We start from the raw sequence: 17,457 nt of genomic DNA, 5'->3' as shown, positions 1-17,457 counted from the left end.
TTACCACCACTGGAAGAATGGGGGGAGCAAGAGAGACTGGCCATGGGTTGCAGAAGGAGGGGAAAGAGACCATAAGATGCCCGCTGCCCCCCTTCTATATATATGGAAGGTGGGCTGATAAGAAAATTGGTGCACAGAAAAGGTGCTGTCGGGAAGGGTGAATGAGAGGATGGAGAACACTGCAATGTACATTGTACATTCATGTGTACATGTGCCTGCTAAGATTGTGTGTTGCAGATGCGTACACAGAGAGTTATGCTGCTTTGCTACAATGATTTTATGTGATTCAGGTCCACAGAGAGAAATGCTCTAAAAGATGTACACTCGCACACGAACACAACCTGATAATGTAGATTGGGGTGGTGGAGGGTGGCACCTCCCCTGATTTCTTCGAGCGGCATCATCCTAGTTCTAACGCACGGGCATATGTGCTCCCTGAAGCTCTCTTAAGTGTACAGGGGGGCCACTGACGAAGCATCTTTTTATCCCGGCAGAGAAAGAGTTAATCCCTCTCCAGTACTATTTACTCCTTGTGCTAAATGACAGATCGGGCATCACGGGCATCACGTGACATTTAAATCCCCCTGAGAGCGCATGGAGCATGCCCAGCTCTGGCTCCTGGGGAAGGATGCCGGATTCAGCAACAGCATCTTCTTGCCCTGCTGAGCTCTGATGAATGGAGGGAAATTGTGACGAGTGACTCGCAGGAGAGGAGAGAGAGCTGCTAAGCGAGGGAGCCGAGGGAGGAGGTGCGTCCCTTTCTCCCCGAGGCGGTAGAAGAAAAAGGCTCCTCGGTGGAGTGAGCAGTGGCCGGAGAGGTCAGCGCCATGGCTTGGAACCTGCCCACCCGGAGACGAGCCGCACGGAGCCACTGCACAGTGAGTGCCTCTGTCTCGTGAATGCGTCGAAATCGTGCCGGGGAAGGCAGCCTGCCAGCCATTGACAGGTGCCGTGTGTCGCTTCATGGAGGAGGATGGCCAGGGCCATGGGGGAGAATCCCCGGCTGCCTACTGCTTCATGCACGGCCGAGAGGAAGGGCAGTCCTCGATGCAGGGCCCTCGAGCTCGTATTGTGCCCCCTTCCCTACTGCTGGGGATGTTTTGCTGCAGCATGCCATGAATGCTGTTGAGCTTGGCTGGCACTGCCTGGGCTGAACGTGCCAGAGAGAGAGAGTGTGCTGCTGCTGCTGTTGGACATGCAAGCTTTGCAGGAACCTTAGCAGCTTTCCTGGCCTAAGTGTGTGTGTGTGTATTACAGAGGTAGATCTGAGAAATGAGGCCCTGCCCCTGGCACAGTGACAGGGGCAGGCTTGTCACTCTCTCTCAATAGGTTTACTCTTAACAGCCCATCAATGTTGGGGATTTGACTCTGTGAAGCAAGCGGGGGGGGGGGGTCTCAGCAGCCAATGTCAGGATCTGCCTTGCAGCAAACTGCTTCCAGAGTGGGGTGTTCTTAAAAGGGGGTGAGGCTCAGCTTATTCAGAGAGGGAGATCGGGCTGGGTAGGGAAGGCCAAGTGGTGCCATATCCCTGTGATGGAGAGGCATCGAAGTCCCTGTGATGGAGAGGCATCGAAGTCACAAGCAGGGAAAACTAAACCTGGGAGAAGGAAACTGGCCGGGCAATTAATCTATGGAGATCGACCTGCGCTGTTAAAGATAAATGCCTGCTTTGTGCAATCATTAAGCAGTGCACTTCTGTCGTCTGTATACAATGTGTGCTTGCTTTGCATGAGACTTGTTGGAAGGGCTATCGGTGGTTGGTTCTTAATCCAACGCCTGTCAAAGGATGGAAATAAGGAGAGGGAAGTTGGTGCTTTCCCCTTTAAGGGTCACTTAAATTATGTCACTGTAGGGATCTAGGGAATACTGTGGTCTTTTGAATGGAGATGCATTAACACAGTGCCGTCTATTAAATTTATCAATGATCTTGTGTTCAATTATTGAATTAATATGAGCTTAGCCCAGTTTCAACTGAGGGGTCCTCCTGCTCCAAACTTGGCTCATATTACTATTTTGTAATGGATTACAAGCTTTATCTCATCATGCTATATGATCTGTGTATCAGTTTTCCATGCTATGTGTATTAGTGGTGCAAAAATGAACCCCGCATGCATGTCTAGGTGTTATAAGTACTCTGCGAATCTTCAGAATGAGAGATGATATAAGAGGATATTTGGCTGAGATCATTGTCCACTCCTAGTTGCTTTTTACATTGCACGTCTCTGTGTGGTCACGATAGTTCCCACTTAGGCAATTTAAATGGGAGCTGGCAGTAGTTCAGTGATGATGGTAAGCTGATCTAATTTAGCAACATAAATAAAAATCAAAAGGGTCGAGAATACACTTTGCGCCAAGATCTGCCATTAGGATCAATGGATGCGTTACGCTTTTGAAAACCTAGCAGCCTTGAAGCCTTTACAAATTCCTGTAAGGTAGCTCTGTTTGTTTGCTGCAGTAAAAACAAAAAGGAGACTTGTGGCACCTTAAAGGCTAAAGAATTTATTGCAGGGCAGGTTTTTGTGGCCTCGAGTCACACTCAGATTCATGGTTGGTGCTAGTCCACAAAAGCTTGTACATCAACAAACGTGTTAATCTTTAAGGTGCTACAAGACACCTCATTCTTGAAGCCTTTTATAAGAGGTTCTTTAGTGAGAGATCATTCTGGTATAATATCCTGGTTTTGCCAAAGAATCCTAGTACTCACCTTTGGGGGAATTCATGCAAACTCCATCCTACCTAATAGGGAGGACAAATTAATTTCTTCACTTGCTGATTGCAATGTTTAGTCTTTGACTTGCTGACATGCTGCTAGGGTTGCCAACTCCCACTTGGGAAATACCTGGAGATTTTGGGGTGGAGCCTGGGGAGGGCAGGGTTTAGAATATGGAGGGACCTCAGCAGTGTACAATGCCATCGAGTCCCTCCAAAGCAGCCATTTTCTCCAGGGGAACTGATCTCTGTCGTCTGGAGATCAGTTTTAATCTCAGGAGATCTCCAGCTGCCACCTGGAGGTTGGCAACCCTATCCTGCTCCTAGGTGGTAACCTAGGCACACCACAGTCAATGGTGTTTGAAGCTCAGAAACACCACCATTCACTAATATGCCCCATCTTCCATTTCCAGCAGCAACAAATGGCTCCAACTTTTTATCTGCTGTTATTAAAGAATAACCTTACCCAGCTTAATATGCAAACCAATTGAGCTGGAGTACTGAAAGTGGTTTAACTGATTTGTAAAGCTATTGTATGGGACTAATAATGATTTCAGCAAGACATACTATTGATTTATTTATTTACTTTATTTATCTATATCCTGCTTTCACCCCAATGGGGATCCAAAGCAGCTTATAGGCCCAAGGTCACCCAGCAAGCTTCCATGGCACGAGTGGGGATTCAAACCTGGATTTCCCAGATCCTAGTACAACACTTTAACCAGTTGTGTTTAGAATGAAGTAATCATCCAAGTAATCTGTGAAAATGTCATCCGCTCCTTCATCCTAAAATCCTTAAACCTATTATTTATCCCTCATGCCAGCTAGTGGTTGTAACAGTTGAGTATTCTATCCAGGAAATGAGGGAATCCAGCAAAACAGGGCCAATCTGTATGAGGCCCTCTTTCTACTTCTGAAAGGATGCTCTCTGGTTTATATGTAAAAGTGGGTTTACTACAGTAATTCACCACCATTCCTGTCTATATAAATACCGTAGCACATTACAAATGGGCAGTAACTGATGTCATCTGTGGGTAGTACCACACCTCCTCCTGCAAAATGTTTTTGGGGAAACAAGTAGCTCATGAAATAGGCAGCAGATATTAGCTCAATCAATAACCCCTGCGATGTCAAGTATGCATTAAACTGTAGATGAGCAATAACAGCCTCGAGTTAAGAAAAGCAAACATCTTGTTTTGAACAGCACAAATCAAGTTATGACAGCCAGGTGTTGCAAGAAGTTGTTGCTGGGATAGAAAGCAGGCAAATTGGTGGGAAAGATGTGTCCCAGCTGACAGGAAGGTAATGCTGGAAGCTCCTCCTGCTGACTTGAGGAGAAAATAGTAGTCAGTCATCCACACCGGGTATGTGGTGCTACAATTGCGCTTGATGATAAATTGTGACAAATGGAGTCTTGGAAAACAGTGGGGCCCAGATGAGGAAAATATATTGGGATGAGTGTCATATAAACCGTGAGTAATAGTGGAGTGAACCAAGTATATAGCTTGTCCCTGAGTAGGGCAGATCCCTGCTGAAAAACCATCCGCAAGAGGAACACAAATAAGACAGCGGTCTGCTTGGATAGTTTGGTGAACTTGGAGGTGAAGATGGCAGCTGCCTTATTTGTGTAAGAGGGTTAATCTTGTTCTGAAGCCTGGCCTGAAGGGAAAAGCATCTGAAGAGAATTACCACGGTGAAGGGGTGAAGATGCCCTATTATCTAAAACTGCAAGCATCCCAAATGCCTCGAGGACATGAAAAGGGGGGGAGTGTTATGTTTTTGATCAGGAGATGTTTCTCCCAGCTTGTGATTGGATGTGATGGGTTGCAGCCTGGTAATTAATGAACCCCCCATTGGCTTTCTAGCCTAGCAATTTGTTGGCATGAAGGCAGAATGAGCCCCACAGGAAGAGTTAGATGATTTTTTTTTATAGAGTTGGAAAAATATCTGAATTAATGACCTCCTGTTTCCCCAAGCAGGCTTAGAAACTGTCAGAAGTAATGTCCTCTATCTGGGACCTGCGATGCATGGCCTGTTAGACGGGGAACAATAAGTGTGTTGTATTGGAGGTGGGAGGTAAGTACAAGGGTTACTGGAGAGGACTACAGGACAGATGTTTATTTTGCCCATCATCTCTCTCCCCCCCAGGCCCTGGTCATTCTGAAACTGGGTCTTGGAAAGGCTTTCTCTTGCCTTCTGAAAAGTGAAATAAGGACAGAGCCAGCTGTGTGACAAATGGCTTTCAAGCACTTGCTGCTCTGGTAGCAGGCAGCCAGCCAAGCTATTTAAGCCCAATAATAATATAGTTCAACAAATCTGAAGCCACCTAGGAAAATAGCAGCATGCAGCTTGCTGACACTCGTACATGTTTAATGCTCCATGCTTGAACTCAAGGAGAATCTCTCTGAGATATTTACAATGTAGAGTCTACTGGGCTGAACAGTGAAGCTCTTCTCTCTTATAGAGGGCAATGGGGGTGTCCTTGATTTACTCTTTTTTCACTAACCTTGATAGCCCAGGCTGGGCTGATCTTGTCAGATCTTGGAAGCTGAGTAGGGTTGGCCCTGTTCAATATTTGGATGGGAGACCACCAATGAATACCAGGGTCTCTATAAAAAAGGCAAGCAATGGCAAAGCACCACTGAACATCTCTTGCCTTGAAAACCCTACAGGGACATTATAAATTGGCTGCGACTTGATGGCAAAAACAAATACCCCCTTCTTTTTAGCAAAAAACCATAGCACTTCACAAATAAAATTAAAAATGAAACTCATAACATGTCTAAAACATCACAAAAATCACCCACTTAAAATTAATTTCCAATGCCAAGTGTCTGACAGAATTTTAAAAAAGTTCACCTGCCTCCAAAAGAAGCAAGTGAAGAAGAAAGACAGGAAGGGAATTCCACAGTGGTGTGGCAGATACAGAGAAGAACCTGCTCCTACTGGATGCCAGTCTTCCATTCCACCCATGATGGTATTCTGAACAGAACCTCATTGGCAAGTCTTAAGCAGTGGAAGTGTTCTTAAAGTGAAATCTAAAAAAAAAGTACATTGGAGGTTTTAAAAAACCCAATTTGATAAATGGAGCACCTGAAGCTTTAAGCAGCAGATTCCCTCAGTGGCTTTTGCTAGACAATAACAGCATTCCAAGCTTGGCTCTGTCGGTTAAAAGCAGAGGGAGGAGATAGAGCCTATTTTGGCCTTTGAGGGAGCACACCTTCAGTAAAAGAAATTGCCCTTATTATTATGTGTTATAATTAAATTCAATTAAATATATGCTGTTGATAGGGAAACACAGTGGCTGTGTGATTAAAATAACTGGGGAATCCCTAGAGCGCCATGATGTCACTTCTGGGTACAACTATCATCTGGAGATCTGTTGTAATTCCAAGTGATCTTCAGCCCCCACCTAGAAGTTAAGCCAAGTAACAGTACTTGGCTCTAGTATAAAACACGAATCAAAGGAGTATAAGTGACACGCAATTTACTTAGCGTAACAACAACCAACACAAACAGTGAATAGTGCAAAACATAAACACAATGTGTACATTGAACAAAACAGGTAAGACGGAACACAAAGTCCTGATGGAGATACAAAGTTGCTGTAAATATTTTTCTGCAATTATTTTCTAGTTCCCATGGAGGAAATGGCTGCTTTGGAGGGTGGGGTCTGAAATTGTACCCATTTGAACAAAAATGGGGCATGAGAGGTAATGTTGCAACTGGAGTGAAAGTGGCAACAAGGAGCCTGGGAGACCCAGGTTCAAATCACTTATCTGCCATGACCCTTAGTGGGTGACCTCGAGTCAGTCAACCACTTTGTCATCCTAACCTACTTCACAGGGTTATTGTGAGGTAAAAATGGGGGGGGCACTATATACACCACCCTGATCTCCTTGGAGGAAGGATAGTATAAACAGTGTATAGGGATATAAATATAGTATACTTGTAGTGAACAAGGTTTTGTGACTTTTAGATCTCTCTCTCTCTCTCTCTCTCTCTCTCTCTCTCTCACACACACACACACACACACACACACACACACACACACACAGAGTCTGGACACAATGTCTGGAATTACTTGCTTAAATAGTGGGTACCAGAGAAGCAAAAAAGAGAGATGAACTGAGGGTAGAGTGTGTGCAAAGTGGGGAGGGGAGGGGAGGGGCAAGGTACCTTGCCACAGGGCACCAGAATCATAGCTATTGTGATGCCACATGTATTTGAGTGCTTCTTTGCTGCATCTTTCACAAAATGGCTTCCTCAGAGTTCCTCTCAGTTGTATATGGCTGCCTATCTGTGACTTATTAGTTTGAGGAACAAAAATCAGCTGCATTGCATGGTTCAATCAATGAGACACTCTTCATGGTGCTGTTAAAATTTTATCTGTTAATCATGTTTGTGGACTGTTCATATTTGTGGAGTGAGGGCTGATTTTGGTTAAGAAAGTAATAAGAACCTGATGTAACCTTTTTTATGCCCTTTAATGATCTTTGCCTTCTGAGAATACTTTTTGCTATAGCTGCCAGAGCAGATGCTGGGTTCACCTAGACCAGTGATGGCGAACCTTTTAGAGACGGAGTGCCCAAACTGCAACCCAAAACCCACTTATTTATCGCCAAGTGCCAACACGGCAATTTAACCTGAATACTGAGGTTTTAATTTAGAAAAAACAACTCATACATTCACATATTTTGCGTTAAAAGAAAAACACAATAACAGAGCTTTCAATGATGCAAACTTTTACCTTTCTATAAAAAGTTGTTTGTATTTGGCATGCATCTCTCCAGGACTCGTCCTCTGCTCAGCCACTGGACATTATTGCTAGGGTTGCCAGGTCTCCAGCCACCACCTGGAGGTTGGCAGCCCCAGTAGAGGAAGGGAAGGGGGAGGGATGGAGAATGAAGGAACTGGGAAAGGAAAGAGAATGAAGGAACTGGGGAAGGAAGGAGGGAAGGAAGAGAGGAAGGAAGGAAGGAAGGAACTGGGGAAGAAAGGATGAAAGGGAGAAAGGATGGAAGGGAGGAAGGATGTAAGGAAGAAAGAAAGTGTCCTGGGTCGGGCCTCAAGCCCCACCCAGGACTTGCTCCAGGGCGCACACCCAAAGTTCTCCCCCCCTTTACCGGCAGCTCTGGGGAGGTGGCGAGGCAACGGCGCGGGACGGCGGAGACGTTGGGCCCCGGCGCGGCGGCATCGGGCACCTCCCAGCTGGCTGTTGAGGGCAGGGGAGGAGGGGGCGGCGAGGGCGAGCGCGCCAAACACTTGCGACCCCGCCAGGCGACCTTAGGGGGCGGGGAGGGAGAAGGCAGAGGCCACGCAGGCACGCCCGAGCCGGAGGACTCGAGGGTGGCTCCGGCTACCCCACAAGCTTACTGCTGGAGTCAGGGACGAGCACGAGTGGGGGAGAGGGGGAGGATGGCAAGAGACGGCAGGCCTTTATCTGGCGGACGCGCGGCTGTTGAGGGGCCGCCTGACGCACGCACGGTGGGGGGGAGCTCAGCTGAGAGAGGGAGGGGCACAGACGACCCGGGAGGCCTTTTGGAGCTCACCCGCGCGTGCCGGCAGAGAGGGCTACGCGTGCTGGAAGTGGCACGCTTGCCATAGGTTCGCCAACACGAACCTAGACTATTTTCCTCATCATAAAAACCTACAAACCAGGTCTTCTCAGGTTTGGTGTCTGGGAACATCACAAACGCTCTTATTTTGTGATTTGTCACTGAATGCCTTTGCCTTAACGCAGCCGAAACTGATACATCAATAAAATAATACCGCATGGGCAATTACACCTGAATGGGCAAGTTAAAAAGCAAATAAGCAACCCCCTTCCAAGATTGTAACTTTTGGCTTGGTGGTTGTCTATTCCTGATGTGATATCAGCTGATAACATGGTTCAAATTCAGTACTTATGGATGTGCGGACCAGAGGTAAGGCCTTCTTTTGTGGCTTTTTAGAAACTTTCCAGTGATTGGTCAAGAGTCTTCAGACTCTTGCTAGAAATTCGATATGGCAGCCATATTTTATTTCCTGAGTACCCATGATAATCACCAGGTTACAGTAACTGTCCCTGAAAATGGATAAGGAAAGTGTAACAGTGAGTTTCAGACTGGAGAATGCAAGGGGAGGAATCATGCATTCTATTGGTTTTAATGCATCCATACGGAACTGGAGGAAATGGCCCCTATAATAGAAGCTGTAACTTTTAGGACAACGTGACTTGCACACCACTTTCAGTTATTCTTGTTGGTGATGGGAGATGATGTAGATATGACATTTCAACACATGTGGGCATGTAGTTAGTTTGAGAGTGTTCTATCTGGAGTGGGGGCAGGGAATGATTCTTAGAAGATATAGATACCTCAATTTGAAGCAAATGAATCTAGAATGATCCTGAACGTTTTTGAGTACACACTGATATTTCAGAATGAAGTGTTTCCTACTGATGGAATACTTTGTAACTGTGTCATACCATAGTTGAACAGATTTCCATTGGGTTTCTTTAGATGCTACATTTTCTATTCAATTTTTGGTTCTTGATCAAGAGCTCCTTAAAGCTTTGACAAACATTGGGGTAACTTGCTGTGATAGGGCACTGTGTTTGGGGTTGGAGGCCCTACATCCATTTTGTATGGGAAATTTGTGTATTTTATTGGCTCCCAAGGTAGATTGATTCTAAAGTGTTTTCCTATGATACATAATAAGAGAGAATAATAAATAAACGAAGAACATTGTCTGATACAGATGAAATGGTGATTTTGCTGTCCCCCCCCCCTCCACACACAGCATGAACCGCCTTTCCCCCCTCCCTTTCCCAGCTGAGTTGCTCTGCACAGCTTGGCAGGAAAATGGAAAAAGCCCTTTAAAGGGCTAACGGGGAGGGGAGGATGCATAGCAGTGATCTACCCCCTCCCATATTGACAGTCAAACTTAGCTCTGTCCCCGCCCTGTAGTAGTAATGGAGAGAGCATCAATCGACTTTCCCCTGCAGCCACTATGAAGGGTCCTGCTTCACCTGGAACAGGTAGGTTTATTTTTTTATCTGATTTAAAAGGAAGGTTTTAGGAATGTCACCAGTCATGCTCAGAATAGGCCTGAAATCACGTGGATGTTCCGTTTCAATACAAGGACTTCTATGTGGGGAAAATCCGTGTGGAAGCTGCCTTGGATAGACCATCTTCAAGCAATAGTCCACATACCTTGCCAATCTCCTTTTTGCCTCCTGGTGGTGGCTTTCCGTTTTGTTGTCTGAAATGCTGCTTATTGTTGACTATTCTTGTTTTAATCACTGACAGAGGTTCGGAGTGAGGTCATGTGTAGCTGTCTGGCTGCAGGGGAGTATGTGCAGTTTTATCTCCAGACCTGATTCATTCTTCAGCCCAGACCTGATGTCAGGCAGCAAATAATTCTGTGCAAACACTAGCCAGACATGTGCATTATGGCTTAATCCTCCCTTGTGACTGGCGTGAAGGCCTTAATCCTCTGGTGTTACTGAAAGCATTTTTGTGAGTGCATATATGGCTGTAGAACAAAAAAAAATGTATTCCACTTCTTTGGAAAGTAGCTTTTAGATGGGTGGATTTAGACCAGCTGTTTTCTCCCAACATACAGATTTTTTTGCCATAACCGATAGGAACCAAGCAGAATTAAGTTTTCTGCAGCAGTGTAATGCACAATGCAGAGATCAGTTCCCCTGTAGACAGGGAGACCAGATCTCCCTCTGCACTTCGCACTGCCACTGGGTGGGGCGGAGGGGAAAAATAACTGGAAAAACAACACACCTTCCAGGAAATATCCAGAAGTGATGGGACACTATAGGATTCTGCCAGAACACTATTGTTTTACAATAGTTTTGAGGAATCCCGAAGCATCATGGCAGTCAGATGACATCATTTCCATGTATTCACTGAAGTCATGTCCATGCTGGTGGTGTGATATCATTCCTCCCTCCCCACCTCGATCCTCTCCTGCCAGTTGCCGGCCAATGGCTGGCAATCCTACCTGAAGAAAATGGCAGCTTTAGAGGTTTGTACTCTCTGGAACCACATCCCTGCAGAGTTTCCTCCCTTCCCTAAACTCCACCCTCCCCAAGCTTCGCCCCCAACTCTCTGGGAATTTCCCAACTCAGAATTGGCAACCCTATGTCACATTTTACACCAGTTACACCCCCCCCCCTAAGTTTTACATATACAAGAGTCCTATGAACGTTGAACCTTTCAGACAAAACAGGCCCCCCACAACTGGTTTTCTAAATCTGGCTGTGGTAGTGAGATTCTCCAGCCTTCTTTGGAAGTTGGCTTACCATTTTGTATCTCATCCAGTACAAAATCTCACAGTAAAGTTCATGTGACTGGCATGCCCCATGCTCTTGCTTTCTGGTTCAGACCTTTCCTCTCCATCCTTCATTGGCGGGTTTTCTGTAGTTTTGAGATTTAAAGAAATTAAATCTCTCATTGGGCTCTTCATCTCCTCCTCTCAGCTTTTTTGGTTTGCTCTGCATTTCCTGCTTTCTTCTATGGAATATAAGCAGTTCTGGCTTTCACCTTTGATGTTTATTCTGCATTTTCTGCTTTCTTCTATGGCGTATAATCAGTTCTGGCTTTCACTTTTGATGTTTATTCCTGGAGTGAACCTGGAAGGCCAGTCTGCTAGGTATTCTAAAAAGATGCATGTCTTTTTAGAATACCTAGCACTCAGGAGGAGGACACATGTCTTTTTAGAATACCTAGCAGTCTGGCCTTCCAGGTATAACATATACAAAAGCTGTATTCCATTTTATTCCACTTGTTAATACCTGGAGATGTGGCAAATGATGGCACCCTTAGAAAATCTAACCACTATTTTGATGCGTAAATGGAAGAAAACCTCTTTTGAGTAAACTGCCCTGTTGCTTAGTCAGCTTCCCCATGCCTTGGAAATATAGCTTTTCTTCCCACCTTATATAGATTCTTCCAGGAGGGTTTTGGCTTACCGTATAACTGTTTGGTATGCAGCCCAAGTCTCATGCAATGCAGTCAGAGTCCTATTGGGATGGAGTCTGCGACTATTGAACAGGGTTCATCATCATGCACAAAGCAGAAGCTCTGTAGTGTGGTAAAGGAAGGAATCGAGAGTATTGCTGTATCAAGGTGACCTCGTTTTGTTTTGGTTTTTTTTATTTTTTTTGTAGAAAATGGTGCATGGTTTTTTCTTGATCATATGTCAGGAAGGGATCCCCAGGTGAAAGATTTTTTTTAAATTCTTGTTAAAAACATTAGCGTATTTTGATGTTTTCTTTCCTCTACGTTGCTGGATCAGAATTTCAAAATCAATGGGTATTCTGAAATAAAGGATGTGTGCTACATGATGTGAAAGCATCACACTGGCAAATAAGTTTTCCTTACATGATGTGTGAGGCTGGTGATAGGTTTGCCAACTCCAGCTTTGGAAATTCCTTGAGATATGGGGGTGGAGCCTCAGGAGGGCAGAGTTTGGGGAAAGGAGGGAGTTCAGCATGGATGGGCTCCATGGGGAAGGTGACATGGGGGCTGCCAGGAGGAGAGAAGGAGGAAATAGTGTGGGGAAGGGGATAGAGGGGGAAATGTGCCCTACAGGTCCTTGCAGATTCCCTGTTTGTATTCATCTAAGCCAATAGGCTTCAATTGACTTGGAAGGGTGTAAGGATTGCCCTGTTAGGGAAGCCTCCCATCACTCAGGAGGAGGAGCTGAGATATAGGGTTGCCAGGTCCCTCTTCACCACCGGCGGGAGATTTTTGGGGCAGAGCCTAAGGAGGGTGAGGTTTGGGGAGGGGAGGGACTTCAATGCCCTAGAGTCCAGTTGCTAAAGTGGCCATTTTCTCCAGGTGAACTGATCTCTATAGGCGAGAGTTGTAATAGCAGGAGATCGCCAGCTAGTACCTGGAGGTTGGCAACCCTACTGAGATACCTGTCATTTTAAACTTTTTTTTGCCGTCAAGTCACATCTGATTTATTGGGACCCCTGGTGGGGTTTTCAAGACAAGAGACGTTCAGAGGTGGTTTGCCATTGCCTGTCTCTATGTCGCAACCCTGGTAATCCTTGGAGGTCTCCCATCCAAATACTTGACAGGGTTGACCCTGCTTAGCTTTTGAGATAGGAGGAGATCAGGCTATCCAAGTCAGGGCTATTTTTTTTTAACTATACAGATTTTTTAAAGAAACCCTTGTTTAAATGTAAAAGCACCAGTAGGTAGCAGTGCATTTCATGATACATGCCTTGAAGGCACCCAGGCAGGAAATCAGGTGTCCTAGTTTATTGTTTCAAGAAGAGCTTTCTAATTAGCATAACAAATTTAAACACTTTACTCTTTAAAACATTCACATTTGCAAACCTTTGAAAACTTTGGCGGCGGGGGGGGGGGGGAACCCTGGGCTGACTGGCACTAGGTCCAAAGTGGGGTTTTGATTTGGCCCTGTCAATCAGCTACCCTGAAAGGCATTGTGCCTGCCTTTCCGACCTCTGCTTTCGCCTCCACCCCACTGGGCTTAGAGGCCTCTAGCAGCAGAAGCGTCGGGCCTCTTAACTGGCCTTTCAACTGCCTGATTGACTTGCATGTGCCTCCAACCCCACCAGCAGCCACTCAGACAGGCGTTAATTGTAGGAGCTGGGAAAGCCGTAATTAAGAGATAATGAGAAGGCTTTTGTTCAAGTCTGGCGTCCCATCGCTCGTGTCAGCAAACACCCTACTCGGGTGCTGAACCACCCAGTCCCTCCTCTTTTACACAGCTTAGCTCACTCATCTCAGATGGAACTGATGAAATCGACACCCAGAGTGCAGAAATAGCCCCTGATCTGTACGGTTGCCAGGTCCCCCTTCCCCACTGGTGGGAGGTTTTTGGGGCAAAGCCTGAGGAGGGTGGGGTTTGGGGAGGGACTTCAATGCAGTAGAGTCCAATTGCCAAAGCAGCCATTTGCTGCAGGTGAACTGATCTCAACCGGCTGGAGATCAGTTGTAATAGCAGGAGATCTCCAGCCACCACCTGGAGGCTGACAATCCTACTGATCTGGCCAGCATGCTCCTGGTCAGGATTAGCCTGGGAAGGTTTTTTTTGGATACAACCCTTCTTGTACAATATGGGGGGTATTAAAAGGTTGCTTTAAACTGATAATTTGCCACGCACCTCCCGATTGGCTTCTAGGTAGCATTGCCAATATTTTAACTATCCTTTTCACTACTAAGCCTTTTAACAGCAGCTTGGTCTGCTGACGTTAATAGCAGGTGAAGCTTCTGGGCACAGAGATAATCACCTGCTATAATCTGCAGAGCAGGCACCCAAGACAAAAGCATAGGCCGGTCAAAAGAAAACGGGAAAGTTAATTTTAGGGCATCCAGAAGTTTGCACCTGCTATGTTGTTGTTTCTTTCTTGAAGTGTTCCTAGAGTTTTTTTTAATGGTGCCTTCACACATCTTGATCCTAAACGCACAGGCCTGATTTGAGCAGTTTTTCATTCTATGGGTGGTGGGGAAGGGTAGAAAGAGACAGCTGGACTCATTCATTGGCACACTGATCCCACCTCCTCCAAGGCCACTGGTCATCCATGAGATGATGGGTGAAAATGTATGGTTACTTTAGCCTCCTTTATTCCCTGTTTCAGCCAGGATTCAGCCAGGATCGAACACATGCATTTCAGCGAACGTGCGACCATGTGTTTTTGCGATGTTTGAATGGGGTTAAATCCTAGGCAGGGGCTTTCTGATAATGTTCTCCCAGATATAAAGTACATGTAATCTCTGAGCATTGGATTTTGTTCTGTTCAAGCACTATGCCATTGCATAGACAGATGGTGGCTTTAGGAGTGTGGTTTCATGCTGGGTAGACCTGCCAAACTCCAGATGGATCCTAGAGATCTCCTAGAATTACAGCTGATCTCCATACTACTGTGATCAGTTCCTCTGGAGAAAATGCCTCCTTTGGAGAGTGGACGTTATGGCATTATATTCTACTGAGGTCCCTACTGAAATCTACTGGGGTCTACTGAGCCAACGTGGTGTAGTGGTTAAGAGCAGTGGAGTCTAATCTGGAGAACGTGGGTTGATTCCCCACTCCTCCACATGAGTGACAGACACTAATCTGGTGAACTGGGTTGCTTTCACCACTTCTACACATGAAGCCAGCTGGGTGACTTTGGGCTAGTCACAGCTCTCTTAGAGCTCTCTCAGTCCCACCTACCTTACAGGGTGTCTGTTGTGGGGAGAGGAAGGGAAGGTGATTGTAAGCCGGTTTGATTCTTCCTTAAATGGTAGAGAAAGTCGGCATATAAAAACCAACTATTCTTCTTCTCCTCCCCTCCCCAAACTCTGCTCCACCCTCAAATCCTTAGGAAGGTCCCAACCCAGATTTGGCAACCCCAATGCTGGGTGTGTGGGCAGGGGAGTTTGGCACAAGTTTTTGCTCACTTCCTCATAGGGTTGCCAGTTTCCAGGTGGTGGCTGAATTACAACTAGTCTCCAGATTACAGAGATCAGTTCTCCTGGAGAAAATGGTTACTTTGGAAAGTGGGCTCTATGGCATTATACCCCACTGAGGTCCCTTCCTTCCCCAAACCCCACCCTCCCCAGGCTCCACCCCCAAAATATCCAGGTATTCCCCAACCCAGAGCTGGCAACCCTACTCCCTCTCCACTGTAAACATTGCTGTATTTAATACATCTCTATCCCACCCTTCCTTCAAAGAGCTCAGGACAACTTATCCTTTGGTAGGTTAAGCTAAGTGTATGTGACTGGGTTAAAGCTCACCAAGCAAGCTTTCAGGGCAATGTGGGGATTTGAACCCAGGCCTCCAGGATCCTAGCCTCTATACCACACTGAGTAGGGCCAAGCAGCATCTGAAATGTCCTTCAGAAGCCCTATGTAATTAAGTGGTTCTTGGTGGTAAAGTTCAGTCAAAGTCACAGCTGACTTATGGTGACCCCATAGGGTTTTCAAGGCAAGAAACATTCAGAGGTGGTTTGCTATTGCCTGCTTCTGCATAGCAACAGGGTTGCCAACCTCCAGGTAGTAGGTGGAGATCTCCTGCTATTACAACTGATCTCCAGCTGATAGAGATCAGTTAACCTGGAGAAAATGGCTGCTTTGGCAACTGGACTCTGTTGCATTGAAACCCCTCCCCAAAGCCCACCCTCCTCCACCCCAAAAATCTCCAGGTATTTCCCAACCCAGAGCTGGCAACCCTAGCATAGCAACACTAGACTTGCTTTGTGGTCTCCCACCCAAGTACTAACTGGGGTAATGGATCCTGCTCAGCTTCTCAGATCAGGCTAGCCTGGCCCATCCAGGCTAGGGCTCAGTGGTTCTTACTGCAGTAAATGCAGTACTCTTTTTGTAAACAAAAAGGTGCCGATACTTGTATATAAGGTTATGCCAACTCCCCCGTCAATTCTTGGGAGAGCCCCTAAAAAAGGTGTCAGTATTCACTACTGGTGAGTACCATCACACAAAAAAGCCCTGAGTAAACATCCTTTGGATTCTAACTGTTCTGTTTATTCTGTTCCATCCTTATCTTGTTTGAACATGTCAACTTCCACCACCAGAAAAAGACCTCAGGTCTTTCTTTTTAGATCTGTACACATGCTCAATCTATGTGGGAGAGTGAAGGCATGGCAGTGGCAATTGTGGCATCACACCTACCAGTCCTCCTCAGCCTGTACATACGTGAAGGAAGTCTACTCTGCGTAGGGCCTATGCATGCACATCTCAGCTTGCATAGAATCTATATGTGAATTTGTGCACTGCCAAAACTGAGGATTGAGACCAAAGGTACACAGCCTCTGCACCCAGAGACCTCTGTGCAGACAGGATCTTGAACTGTGGAGGGTGAGTGTTGTGAATGGTTGAGGGCAAAGAATTCCAACCCCCTCACCTGTATATCTCTACAAAAATGAGATGTGTTCATAGGGGCTAATGTTTTTGTCCTTGCCAGGCTCACCACAAATGTGGCGTATTTACGATGGTTTAATTTACAAAATTGATAGTACTAGGAATAAAATGGGTGTAGAGGCCTCCGAGACTCCTGCCCTTTCTTCAGATGTGTAGGGCCAAGCTGTGGTTATGTAATGCAGTAAGATGTGCACTCTGCACATGCTCAAAAGCACTTTTTGATTTCATAAGTTTCAGGGTTGAGGCCTGTCCGTTATGCCAATGTCCTGCTGTTATGCACTGGATCCCCCCCCCCATGTCTTTAGCTTGTACCTTCCCTTGCAGTTAGATAATGTACCAAAAAAAAAAAAACCCTTTAAAATATTTGTATCCTGCTGTTCCTTGAAGGAGCTCAAGATGGCATACATGGGTTTTATGCTCACCACAACCCTGTGAAGTAAATTAGTCCGACAAAGGGTGACTGCTCTAACGTTACTCTGTAAGCTTAATGGTGAAGTACAAATTTGAACTTGGATCTCTTCAATCTAAATCCATCACAATAACTACTGCACAGTTTTACATGTATGTGTGATTATTGCAGTGTTGGCCATAAGTCCCAGTCTATAGGGTTGCCAGCTCCAGGTTGGGAAATACCTGGAGATTTTGGGGGTGGAGCCTGAGGAGGGCGGGGTTTGGGGAGGGGAGGGGCTTTAATGCCATACAGTCCATCTTCGAAAGCGGCCATTTTCTCCAGGGGAACTGATCTCTATCAGCTGGAGATCAGTTATAATAGCGGGTGATCTCCAGCTACCACCTGGAGGTTGGCAACCCTATATGTTGTGGAGAATGCTCATATTTTCCATGCTCCACTAGCCCA

The 17,457-nt window shown here is 46.0% G+C and overlaps 1 protein-coding gene across 1 annotated transcript in view; it reads left to right on the top strand.

Annotated features, from left to right (window-relative positions):
• The first annotated feature begins 807 nt into the window (after nt 1-807).
• PLEKHA6 (pleckstrin homology domain containing A6) overlaps nt 808-17,457 on the top strand; it is a 222,328-nt gene continuing 205,678 nt past the window's right edge. The window contains exon 1 of the mRNA XM_056845637.1: nt 808-878. The gene's annotated coding sequence lies outside the window, so the exon portion shown is untranslated. The remainder of the gene's footprint in view (nt 879-17,457) is intronic.

This window comes from Euleptes europaea, chromosome 2, assembly GCF_029931775.1.
Source record: "Euleptes europaea isolate rEulEur1 chromosome 2, rEulEur1.hap1, whole genome shotgun sequence".
Taxonomy (NCBI): Eukaryota; Metazoa; Chordata; class Lepidosauria; order Squamata; family Sphaerodactylidae; genus Euleptes; species Euleptes europaea.
The sequence above is the reverse complement of the archived record's forward strand: the minus strand, read 5'-3'. Positions and strand labels throughout refer to the sequence as shown.